The sequence below is a fragment of the Mixophyes fleayi genome, unplaced genomic scaffold, assembly GCF_038048845.1.
Source record: "Mixophyes fleayi isolate aMixFle1 unplaced genomic scaffold, aMixFle1.hap1 Scaffold_2056, whole genome shotgun sequence".
Lineage (NCBI taxonomy): Eukaryota > Metazoa > Chordata > Amphibia > Anura > Limnodynastidae > Mixophyes > Mixophyes fleayi.
Window position 1 is genome coordinate 35,001 of NW_027446270.1, and position 10,000 is coordinate 45,000.

The following is a 10,000-nucleotide window of genomic DNA, read 5'->3' on the forward strand; positions in this document are numbered from 1 at the left end:
TTCAATGCTGGTTTTGAGATGTATAAGAGATGTAGGTCAGGAGGCAACCAATACCTACAGCCACAACACCCTGAGCAAGCCCAATCTTAACTGATCTTGGAAGCTAAGCAGTGCTTGGCCTGGTAAGTACTTGGATGGGAGACCACCTGGAATTTCCAGGTGTTGTAAGCCTTTTTTTTGTTCTCTCTCTTGTTCTTGCTTCCTTCAATGCTGGTTTTGAGATGTATAAGAGATGTAGGTCAGTATGCAACCAATACCTACAACCACACCACCCTGAACAAGCCCAATCTTGACTGCTCTTGGAAGCTAAGCAGGGCCAGTCTTGGTTAGTACTTGGATGGGAGACCACCTGGGAATTCAAGGTGCTGTAAGCCTTTTTTTTTTCTCTCTCTTGTTCCTGCTTCCTTCAATGCTGGTTTTGAGATGTATAAGAGATGTAGGTCAGTAAGCAACCAATACCTACAGCCACACCACCCTGAACAAGACCAATCTCATCTGATCTTGAAAGCTAAGCAGTGCTGGGCCTGGTTAGTAGTTGGATGGGAGTCAACCTGGGAATACCAGGTGCCGTAGGCCTTTTTTTTTCTCTCTCTTGTTCTTGCTTCCTTCAATGCTGGTTTTGAGATGTATAAGAAATGTAGGTCAGTATGCAACCAATACCCATGTGAGGCAACCTGGGAATTCCAGGTGCTGTAGGCCTTTTTTTTTCTATCTCTTGTTCTTGCTTCCTTCAATGCTGGTTTTGAGATGTAGGTCAGTAGGCAACAAATACCTACAGCCACACCACACTGAGCAAGCCCAATCTCGTCTGATCTTGGAAGCTAAGCAGGGTCGGGCCTGGTTAATACTTGGATGGGAGACCGCCTGGAAATACCAAGTGCTGTAGGCCTTTTTTTCTCTCTCTCTTGTTCTTGCTTCCTTCAATGCTAGTTTTGAGATGTATAAGAGATTTAGGTCAGTAGGCAGCCAATACATACAGCCACACCTCCCTGAACAAGCCCAATCTCGTCTGATCTTGGAAGCTAAGCAGGTCCGGGCATGGTTAGTACTTGGATGGGAGACCACCTGGGAATAATAGGTGCCGCAGGCCTTTTTTTTTCTCTCTTTTGTTCTTGCTTCCTTCAATGCTGGTTTTGAGATGTATAAGAGATGTAGGTCAGTAGGCAACCAATACCTACAGCCACACCCTCCTGAACAAGTCCAATCTCTTCTGATCTTGGAAGTTAAGTAGGGCCGGGCCTGGTTAGTACTTGGAAGGGAGACCACTTGGGAATTCTAGGAGCTGTTGGCCTTTTTTTTTTCTCTCTCTTGTTCTTGCTTCCTTCAATGCTGGTTTTGAGATGTAGGTCAGTAGGCAACAAATAACTACAGCCACACCACCCTGAACAAGCCTAATCTGGTCTGATCTTAGAAACTACGCAGCGTCGGCCCTGGTTAGTAATTGGATGGGAGACCACCTGGGAATACCAGGTGCCATAAGCCTTTTTTTTTTTATCTCTCTTGTTCTTGCTTCCTTCAATGCTGGTTTTGAGATGTATAAGAGATGTAGGTCAGTATGCAACCAATACCTACAGCCACACCACCCTGAACAAGAACAATCTCGTCTGATCTTGGAAGCTAAGCAGGGCAGGCTTGGTTAGTACTTGGATGGGAGATCACCTGGGAATTCCAGGTGCTGTAGGCATTTTTTTATTTCTCTCGTTACTGCTTCCTTCAATGCTGGTTTTGAGATGTATAAGAGATGTAGGTCAGTAAGCAACCAATACCTACAGCCACACCACCCTGAACAAGCCCAATCTCACCTGATCTTGAAAGCTAAGCAGGGCTGGGTCTGGTTTATACTTGGATGGGAGACCACCTGGGAATACCAGGTGCCATAGGCCTTTTTTTTTTCTCTCTCTTTTTTTTTCTCTCTCTTGTTCTTGCTTCCTTCAATGCTGGTTTTAAGATGAATAAGAGATGTAGGTCAGTAGGCAACCAATACCCATGTGAGGCAACCTGGGAATTCCAGGTGCTGTAGGCCTTTTTTCTTCTCTCTCAATGCTGGTTTTGAGATGTAGGTCAGTAGGCAACAAATACCTACAGCCACACCACACTGAGCAAGCCCAATCTCGTCTGATCTTGGAAGCTAAGCAGGGTCAGGCCTGGTTAATACTTGGATGGGAGACCACCTGGAAATACCAAGTGCTGTAGGCTTTTTTTTTTCTCTCTCTTGTTCTTGCTTCCTTCAATGCTAGTTTTGAGATGTATAAGAGATGTAGGTCAGTAGGCAGCCAATACATACAGCCACACCACCCTGAACAAGAACAATCTTGTCTGATCTTGGAAGCTAAGCAAGGCTGGGTCTGGTTAGTACTTTGATGGGAGACCACCTGGGAATACCAGGTGCCATAGGCCTTTTTTTTTTCTCTCTCTTGTTCTTGATTCCTTCAATGCTGGTTTTAAGATGAATAAGAGATGTAGGTCAGTAGGCAGCCAATACCTACAGCCACACCACCCTGAACAAGCCCATCTTGTCTGATCTTGGAAGCTAAACAGCGCTGGGCCTGGTTAGTACTTGGATGGGAGACCACCTGGGAATACCAGGTGCCATAGGCCTTTTTTTTTTCTCTCTCTTGTTCTTGCTTCCTTCAATGCTGGTTTTGAGATGTATAAGAGATGTAGGTAAGGAGGCAACCAATACCTACAGAGACGCCACCCTGAACAAGCCCAATCTCGTCTGATCTTTTAAAGTAAGCAGGGCCGGGCCTGGTTAGTAATTAAATGGGAGACCACCTGGGAATACCAGGTGCCATAGGCCTTTTTTTCTCTCTCTCTTGTTCTTGGTTCCTTTAATGCTGGTTTTGAGATGTATAAGAGATGTAGGTCAGTAGACCACCAATACCCACGGCCACACCACCCTGAACAAGCCCAATCTCGTCTGATCTTGAAAGCTAAGCAGGAACGGGCCTGGTTAGTACTTGGATGGGAGACCACCTGGGAATTCCAGGTGCTGTATGACTTTTTTTTTCTCTCTCTTGTTCTTGCTTCCTTCAATGCTGCGTTTGAGATGTATGAGAGATGTAGGTCAGTAGGCAACAAATACCTACAGCCACACCACCCTGAACAAGCCCAATCTTGACTGATCTTGGATGCTAAGCAGGGCTGGGCTTGGTTTGTACTTGGATGGGAGACCACCTGGGAATACCAGGTGCTTTAGGTCTTTTTTTTTCTCTCTCTTGTTCTTGCTTCCTTCAATGCTGGTTTTGAGATGTATAAGAGATGTAGGTCAGTAGGCAACCAATACCTACAGCCACACCACCCTGAACAAGAACAATTTTGTCTGATCTTGGAAGCTAAGCAGGGCTGGGCCTGGTTAGTACTTGGATGGGAGACCACCTGGGAATACCAGGTGCTTTAGGCCTTTTTTTTTCTCTCTCTTGTTCTTGCTTCCTTCAATGCTGGTTTTGAGATGTAGGTCAGTAGGCAACAAATAACTACAGCCACACCACCCTGAACAAGCCTGATCTTGGAAACTAAGCAGGGTCGGGCCTGGTTAGTAATTGGATGGGAGACCACCTGGGAATACTAGGTGCCATAGGCCTTTTTTTTTTCTCTCTCTTGTTCTTGCTTCCTTCAATGCTGGTTTTGAGATGTATAAGAGATGTAGGTCAGGAGGCAACCAGTACCTACAGCCACACCACCCTGAGCAAGCCCAATCTTAACTGATCTTGGAAGCTAAGCAGTGCTGGGCCTGGTAAGTACTTGGATGGGAGACCACCTGGGAATTCCAGGTGTTGTAAGCCTTTTTTTTTTCTCTCTCTTGTTCTTGCTTCCTTCAATGCTGGTTTTGAGATGTATAAGAGATGTAGGTCAGGAGGGAACCAATACCTACAGCCGCACCACCCTGAACAAGACCAATCTCATCTGATCTTGGAAGCTAAGCAGGGCTGGGCCTGGTTAGTACTTGGATGGGAGACCACCTGGGAATACCAGGTGCCATAGGCCTTTTTTCTCTTTCTCTTGTTCTTGCTTCCATCAATGCTGGTTTTGAAATGAATAAGAGATGTAGGTCAGTAGACAACCAATACCTACAGCCACGCCACCCTGAACAAGCCCAATCTCATCTGATCTTGAAAGCTAAGCAGGGCCGGTCCTGGTTAGTACTTGGATGGGAGACCACCTGGGAATACCAGGTGCTGTAGGCATTTTTTTTTCTCTCTCCTGTTCTTGCTTCCTTTAATGCTGGTTTTGAGATGCATAAGAGATGTAGGTCAGTAGACAACCAATACCCACGGCCACACCACCCTGAACAAGCCCAATCTCGTCTGATCTTGGAAACTAAGCAGGGCCGTGCCTTGTTAGTACCCAGATGGGAGACCATCTGGGAATACCAGGTGCCATAGGCCTTTTTTTTTTCTCTCTCTTGTTCTTGCTTCCTTCAATGCTGGTTTTGAGATGTATAAGAGATGTAGGTCAGTAGGCAACCAATACCTACAGCCACACCACCCTGAACAAGAACAATCTCGTCTGATCTTGGAAGCTAAGCAGGGCTGGGCCTGGTTAGTACTTTGATGGGAGACCACCTGGGAATACCAGGTGCCGTAGGCCTTTTTTTTTCTCTCTCTTGTTCTTGCTTCCTTCAATGCTGGTTTTGAGATGTATAAGAGATGTAGGTCAGGAGGCAACCAATACCTACAGCCACACCACCCTGAACAAGCCCAATCTTGTCTGATCTTGGAAGCTAAACAGCGCTGGGCCTGGTTAGTACTTGGATGGGAGACCACCTGGGAATACCAGGTGCTTTAGGCCTTTTTTTTCTCTCTCTCTTGTTCTTGCTTCCTTCAATGCTGGTTTTGAGATGTATAAGAGATGTAGGTCAGTAGACAACCAATACCTACAGCCACGCCACCCTGAACAAGCCCAATCTCATCTGATCTTGAAAGCTAAGCAGGGCCGGGCCTGGTTAGTACTTGGATGGGAGACCACCTGGGAATACCAGGTGCTGTAGGCATTTTTTTTCTCTCTCCTGTTCTTGCTTCCTTTAATGCTGGTTTTGAGATGTATAAGAGATGTAGGTCAGTAGACAACCAATACCCACGGCCACACCACCCTGAACAAGCCCAATCTCGTCTGATCTTGGAACTAAGCAGGGCCGTGCCTGGTTAGTACTTAGATGGGAGACCATCTGGGAATACCAGGTGCCATAGGCCTTTTTTTTTTCTCTCTCTTGTTCTTGCTTCCTTCAATGCTGGTTTTGAGATGTATAAGAGATGTAGGTCAGGAGGCAACCATAACCTACAGCCACACCACCCTGAGCAAGCCTGATCTTGGATGCTAAGCAGTGCTGGGCCTAGTAAGTACTTGGATGGGAGACCACCTGGGAATTCCAGGTGTTGTAAGCCTTTTTTTTTTCTCTCTCTTGTTCTTGCTTCCTTCAATGCTGGTTTTGAGATGTATAAGAGATGTAGGTCAGTAGGCAACCAATACCTACAGCCACACCACCCTGAACAAGAACAATCTCGTCTGATCTTGGAAGCTAAGCAGGGCTGGGCCTGGTTAGTACTTCGATGGGAGACCACCTGGGAATACCAGGTGCCGTAGGCCTTTTTTTTTCTCTCTCTTGTTCTTGCTTCCTTCAATGCTGGTTTTGAGATGTATAAGAGATGTAGGTAAGGAGGCAACCAATACCTACAGAGACGCCACCCTGAACAAGCCCAATCTCATCTGATCTTTTAAAGTAAGCAGGGCCGGGCCTGGTTAGTAATTAAATGGGAGACCACCTGGGAATACCAGGTGCCATAGGCCTTTTTTTCTCTCTCTCTTGTTCTTGGTTCCTTTAATGCTGGTTTTGAGATGTATAAGAGATGTAGGTCAGTAGACCACCAATACCCACGGCCACACCACCCTGAACAAGCCCAATCTCGTCTGATCTTGAAAGCTAAGCAGGAACGGGCCTGGTTAGTACTTGGATGGGAGACCACCTGGGAATTCCAGGTGCTGTATGACTTTTTTTTTCTCTCTCTTGTTCTTGCTTCCTTCAATGCTGCGTTTGAGATGTATGAGAGATGTAGGTCAGTAGGCAACAAATACCTACAGCCACACCACCCTGAACAAGCCCAATCTTGACTGATCTTGGATGCTAAGCAGGGCTGGGCTTGGTTTGTACTTGGATGGGAGACCACCTGGGAATACCAGGTGCTTTAGGTCTTTTTTTTTCTCTCTCTTGTTCTTGCTTCCTTCAATGCTGGTTTTGAGATGTATAAGAGATGTAGGTCAGTAGGCAACCAATACCTACAGCCACACCACCCTGAACAAGAACAATTTCGTCTGATCTTGGAAGTTAAGCAGGGCTGGGCCTGGTTAGTACTTGGATGGGAGACCACCTGGGAATACCAGGTGCTTTAGGCCTTTTTTTTTCTCTCTCTTGTTCTTGCTTCCTTCAATGCTGGTTTTGAGATGTAGGTCAGTAGGCAACAAATAACTACAGCCACACCACCCTGAACAAGCCTAATCTTGTCTGATCTTGGAAACTAAGCAAGGTCGGGCCTGGTTAGTAATTGGATGGGAGACCACCTGGGAATACTAGGTGCCATAGGCCTTTTTTTTTTCTCTCTCTTGTTCTTGCTTCCTTCAATGCTGGTTTTGAGATGTATAAGAGATGTAGGTCAGGAGGCAACCAGTACCTACAGCCACACCACCCTGAGCAAGCCCAATCTTAACTGATCTTGGAAGCTAAGCAGTGCTGGGCCTGGTAAGTACTTGGATGGGAGACCACCTGGGAATTCCAGGTGTTGTAAGCCTTTTTTTTTTTCTCTCTCTTGTTCTTGCTTCCTTCAATGCTGGTTTTGAGATGTATAAGAGACGTAGGTCAGTAGGCAACCAAAACCTACACCCACACCACCTTGAACAAGAACAATCTCGTCTGATCTTGGACGCTAAGCAGGGCTGGGCCTGGTTAGTACATCGATTTGAGACCACCTGGGAATACCAGGTGCCGTAGGCCTTTTTTTTTTCTCTCTCTTGTTCTTGCTTCCTTCAATGCTGGTTTTAAGATGAATAAGAGATGTAGGTCAGTAGGCAACCAATACTTACAGCCACACCACCCTGAACAAGCCCAATCTCGTCTGATCTTGGAAGCTAAGCAGCGCTGGGCCTGGTTAGTACTTGGATGGGAGACCACCTGGGTATACCAGGTGCTTTAGGCCTTTTTTTTCTCTCTCTCTTGTTCTTGCGTCCTTCAATGCTGGTTTTGAGATGTATAAGAGATGTAGGTCAGGAGGGAACCAATACCTACAGCCGCACCACCCTGAACAAGACCAATCTCATCTGATCTTGGAAGCTAAGCAGGGCTGGGCCTGGTTAGTACTTGGATGGGAGACCACCTGGGAATACCAGGTGCCATAGGCCTTTTTTTCTCTTTCTCTTGTTCTTGCTTCCATCAATGCTGGTTTTGAAATGAATAAGAGATGTAGGTCAGTAGACAACCAATACCTACAGCCACGCCACCCTGAACAAGCCCAATCTCATCTGATCTTGAAAGCTAAGCAGGGCCGGTCCTGGTTAGTACTTGGATGGGAGACCACCTGGGAATACCAGGTGCTGTAGGCATTTTTTTTTCTCTCTCCTGTTCTTGCTTCCTTTAATGCTGGTTTTGAGATGCATAAGAGATGTAGGTCAGTAGACAACCAATACCCACGGCCACACCACCCTGAACAAGCCCAATCTCGTCTGATCTTGGAAACTAAGCAGGGCCGTGCCTTGTTAGTACCCAGATGGGAGACCATCTGGGAATACCAGGTGCCATAGGCCTTTTTTTTTTCTCTCTCTTGTTCTTGCTTCCTTCAATGCTGGTTTTGAGATGTATAAGAGATGTAGGTCAGTAGGCAACCAATACCTACAGCCACACCACCCTGAACAAGAACAATCTCATCTGATCTTGGAAGCTAAGCAGGGCTGGGCCTGGTTAGTACTTCGATGGGAGACCACCTGGGAATACCAGGTGCCGTAGGCCTTTTTTTTTCTCTCTCTTGTTCTTGCTTCCTTCAATGCTGGTTTTGAGATGTATAAGAGATGTAGGTCAGGAGGCAACCAATACCTACAGCCACACCATCCTTAACAAGCCCAATCTTGTCTGATCTTGGAAGCTAAACAGCGCTGGGCCTGGTTAGTACTTGGATGGGAGACCACCTGGGAATACCAGGTGCTTTAGGCCTTTTTTTTCTCTCTCTCTTGTTCTTGCTTCCTTCAATGCTGGTTTTGAGATGTATAAGAGATGTAGGTCAGTAGACAACCAATACCTACAGCCACTCCACCCTGAACAAGCCTAATCTCATCTGATCTTGAAAGCTAAGCAGGGCCAGGCCTGGTTAGTACTTGGATGGGAGACCACCTGGGAATACCAGGTGCTGTAGGCATTTTTTTTCTCTCTCCTGTTCTTGCTTCCTTTAATGCTGGTTTTGAGATGTATAAGAGATGTAGGTCAGTAGACAACCAATACCCACGGCCACACCACCCTGAACAAGCCCAATCTCGTCTGATCTTGGAAACTAAGCAGGGCCGTGCCTGGTTAGTACTTAGATGGGAGACCATCTGGGAATACCAGGTGCCATAGGCCTTTTTTTTTTCTCTCTCTTGTTCTTGCTTCCTTCAATGCTGGTTTTGAGATGTATAAGAGATGTAGGTCAGGAGGCAACCATAACCTACAGCCACACCACCCTGAGCAAGCCTGATCTTGGATGCTAAGCAGTGCTGGGCCTAGTAAGTACTTGGATGGGAGACCACCTGGGAATTCCAGGTGTTGTAAGCCTTTTTTTTTTCTCTCTCTTGTTCTTGCTTCCTTCAATGCTGGTTTTGAGATGTATAAGAGATGTAGGTCAGTAGGCAACCAATACCTACAGCCACACCACCCTGAACAAGAACAATCTCGTCTGATCTTGGAAGCTAAGCAGGGCTGGGCCTGGTTAGTACTTCGATGGGAGACCACCTGGGAATACCAGGTGCCGTAGGCCTTTTTTTTTCTCTCTCTTGTTCTTGCTTCCTTCAATGCTGGTTTTGAGATGTATAAGAGATGTAGGTCAGGAGGCAACCAATACCTACAGCCACACCACCCTGAGCAAGCCCAATCTTAACTGATCTTGGAAGCTAAGCAGTGCTGGGCCTGGTAAGTACTTGGATGGGAGACCACCTGGGAATTCCAGGTGTTGTAAGCCTTTTTTTTTCTCTCTCTTGTTCTTGCTTCCTTCAATGCTGGTTTTGAGATGTATAAGAGATGTAGGTCAGTAGGCAACCAATACCTACAGCCACACCACCCTGAACAAGAACAATCTCCTCTGATCTTGGAAGCTAAGCAGGGCTGGGCCTGGTTAGTACTTCGATGGGAGACCACCTGGGAATACCAGGTGCCATAGGCCTTTTTTTTCTCTCTCTTGTTCTTGCTTCCTTCAATGCTGGTTTTGAGATGTATAAGAGATGTAGGTCAGTAGACAACCAATATCCACTGCCACACCACCCTGAACAAGCCCAATCTCGTCTGATCTTGAAAGCTAAGCAGGAACGGGCCTGGTTAGTACTTGGATGGGAGACCACCTGGGAATTCCAGGTGCTGTATGCCTTTTTTTTTCTCTCTCTTGTTCTTGCTTCCTTCAATGCTGGTTTTGAGATGTAGGTCAGTAGGCAACAAAGACCTACAGCCACACCACCCTGAACAAGCCCAATCTCGCCTGATCTTGGAAGCTATGCAGGGCCAGGCCTGGTTAGTACTTGAATGGGAGACCACCTGGGAATGCCAGGTGCTGTAGGCCTTTTTTTTCTCTCTCTCTTGTTCTTGCTTCCTTCAATGCTGGTTTTGAGATGTATAAGAGATGTAGGTCAGTAGGCACTCAATACCTACAGCTACACCACCCTGAACAAGCCCAATCTCGCCTGATCTTGGAAGCCTAGCAGGGGCGGGCCTGGTTAGTACTTGGATGGGAGACCACCTGGGAATACCAGGTGCCATAGGCCTTTTTTTTCTCTATAT

General features: G+C 46.6%; 1 non-coding gene and 39 pseudogenes across 1 annotated transcript; all 40 read left to right on the plus strand.

Moving 5' to 3' along the window:
* Positions 1-457: 457 nt before the first annotated feature.
* LOC142120788 (5S ribosomal RNA) lies at positions 458-576 on the plus strand (annotated as a pseudogene).
* Positions 577-770: 194 nt separating this feature from the next.
* On the plus strand, positions 771-889 carry LOC142120699 (5S ribosomal RNA; annotated as a pseudogene).
* Positions 890-971: 82 nt separating this feature from the next.
* Positions 972-1,090, plus strand: LOC142120805 (5S ribosomal RNA; annotated as a pseudogene).
* Positions 1,091-1,172: 82 nt separating this feature from the next.
* On the plus strand, positions 1,173-1,291 carry LOC142120778 (5S ribosomal RNA; annotated as a pseudogene).
* Positions 1,292-1,566: 275 nt separating this feature from the next.
* On the plus strand, positions 1,567-1,684 carry LOC142120783 (5S ribosomal RNA; annotated as a pseudogene).
* An 80-nt stretch (positions 1,685-1,764) lies between these two features.
* On the plus strand, positions 1,765-1,883 carry LOC142120752 (5S ribosomal RNA; annotated as a pseudogene).
* Positions 1,884-2,077: 194 nt separating this feature from the next.
* On the plus strand, positions 2,078-2,196 carry LOC142120772 (5S ribosomal RNA; annotated as a pseudogene).
* Positions 2,197-2,278: 82 nt separating this feature from the next.
* LOC142120822 (5S ribosomal RNA) lies at positions 2,279-2,397 on the plus strand (annotated as a pseudogene).
* An 83-nt stretch (positions 2,398-2,480) lies between these two features.
* On the plus strand, positions 2,481-2,598 carry LOC142120795 (5S ribosomal RNA; annotated as a pseudogene).
* A 284-nt stretch (positions 2,599-2,882) lies between these two features.
* LOC142120651 (5S ribosomal RNA) lies at positions 2,883-3,001 on the plus strand (annotated as a pseudogene).
* Positions 3,002-3,083: 82 nt separating this feature from the next.
* Positions 3,084-3,202, plus strand: LOC142120696 (5S ribosomal RNA; annotated as a pseudogene).
* An 82-nt stretch (positions 3,203-3,284) lies between these two features.
* Positions 3,285-3,403, plus strand: LOC142120733 (5S ribosomal RNA; annotated as a pseudogene).
* Positions 3,404-3,666: 263 nt separating this feature from the next.
* On the plus strand, positions 3,667-3,785 carry LOC142120721 (5S ribosomal RNA; annotated as a pseudogene).
* An 83-nt stretch (positions 3,786-3,868) lies between these two features.
* LOC142120589 (5S ribosomal RNA) lies at positions 3,869-3,987 on the plus strand (annotated as a pseudogene).
* An 81-nt stretch (positions 3,988-4,068) lies between these two features.
* Positions 4,069-4,187, plus strand: LOC142120529 (5S ribosomal RNA; annotated as a pseudogene).
* An 82-nt stretch (positions 4,188-4,269) lies between these two features.
* On the plus strand, positions 4,270-4,388 carry LOC142120768 (5S ribosomal RNA; annotated as a pseudogene).
* Positions 4,389-4,471: 83 nt separating this feature from the next.
* Positions 4,472-4,590, plus strand: LOC142120574 (5S ribosomal RNA; annotated as a pseudogene).
* Positions 4,591-4,672: 82 nt separating this feature from the next.
* On the plus strand, positions 4,673-4,791 carry LOC142120638 (5S ribosomal RNA; annotated as a pseudogene).
* Positions 4,792-4,874: 83 nt separating this feature from the next.
* Positions 4,875-4,993, plus strand: LOC142120834 (5S ribosomal RNA). Its single transcript, XR_012683750.1, has one exon. It is a non-coding gene; the product is annotated as a 5S ribosomal RNA (ribosomal RNA).
* An 81-nt stretch (positions 4,994-5,074) lies between these two features.
* LOC142120741 (5S ribosomal RNA) lies at positions 5,075-5,192 on the plus strand (annotated as a pseudogene).
* Positions 5,193-5,467: 275 nt separating this feature from the next.
* LOC142120579 (5S ribosomal RNA) lies at positions 5,468-5,586 on the plus strand (annotated as a pseudogene).
* A 283-nt stretch (positions 5,587-5,869) lies between these two features.
* LOC142120652 (5S ribosomal RNA) lies at positions 5,870-5,988 on the plus strand (annotated as a pseudogene).
* An 82-nt stretch (positions 5,989-6,070) lies between these two features.
* Positions 6,071-6,189, plus strand: LOC142120697 (5S ribosomal RNA; annotated as a pseudogene).
* An 82-nt stretch (positions 6,190-6,271) lies between these two features.
* On the plus strand, positions 6,272-6,390 carry LOC142120625 (5S ribosomal RNA; annotated as a pseudogene).
* Positions 6,391-6,461: 71 nt separating this feature from the next.
* Positions 6,462-6,580, plus strand: LOC142120818 (5S ribosomal RNA; annotated as a pseudogene).
* Positions 6,581-6,663: 83 nt separating this feature from the next.
* On the plus strand, positions 6,664-6,782 carry LOC142120722 (5S ribosomal RNA; annotated as a pseudogene).
* A 286-nt stretch (positions 6,783-7,068) lies between these two features.
* LOC142120640 (5S ribosomal RNA) lies at positions 7,069-7,187 on the plus strand (annotated as a pseudogene).
* An 83-nt stretch (positions 7,188-7,270) lies between these two features.
* On the plus strand, positions 7,271-7,389 carry LOC142120590 (5S ribosomal RNA; annotated as a pseudogene).
* An 82-nt stretch (positions 7,390-7,471) lies between these two features.
* Positions 7,472-7,590, plus strand: LOC142120530 (5S ribosomal RNA; annotated as a pseudogene).
* An 82-nt stretch (positions 7,591-7,672) lies between these two features.
* On the plus strand, positions 7,673-7,791 carry LOC142120769 (5S ribosomal RNA; annotated as a pseudogene).
* Positions 7,792-7,874: 83 nt separating this feature from the next.
* LOC142120544 (5S ribosomal RNA) lies at positions 7,875-7,993 on the plus strand (annotated as a pseudogene).
* Positions 7,994-8,075: 82 nt separating this feature from the next.
* Positions 8,076-8,194, plus strand: LOC142120716 (5S ribosomal RNA; annotated as a pseudogene).
* An 83-nt stretch (positions 8,195-8,277) lies between these two features.
* Positions 8,278-8,396, plus strand: LOC142120601 (5S ribosomal RNA; annotated as a pseudogene).
* An 81-nt stretch (positions 8,397-8,477) lies between these two features.
* LOC142120649 (5S ribosomal RNA) lies at positions 8,478-8,596 on the plus strand (annotated as a pseudogene).
* A 275-nt stretch (positions 8,597-8,871) lies between these two features.
* On the plus strand, positions 8,872-8,990 carry LOC142120580 (5S ribosomal RNA; annotated as a pseudogene).
* Positions 8,991-9,072: 82 nt separating this feature from the next.
* Positions 9,073-9,191, plus strand: LOC142120723 (5S ribosomal RNA; annotated as a pseudogene).
* An 82-nt stretch (positions 9,192-9,273) lies between these two features.
* On the plus strand, positions 9,274-9,392 carry LOC142120700 (5S ribosomal RNA; annotated as a pseudogene).
* Positions 9,393-9,473: 81 nt separating this feature from the next.
* Positions 9,474-9,592, plus strand: LOC142120728 (5S ribosomal RNA; annotated as a pseudogene).
* Positions 9,593-9,663: 71 nt separating this feature from the next.
* LOC142120682 (5S ribosomal RNA) lies at positions 9,664-9,782 on the plus strand (annotated as a pseudogene).
* Positions 9,783-9,865: 83 nt separating this feature from the next.
* LOC142120757 (5S ribosomal RNA) lies at positions 9,866-9,984 on the plus strand (annotated as a pseudogene).
* The last annotated feature ends 16 nt before the right edge of the window (positions 9,985-10,000 follow it).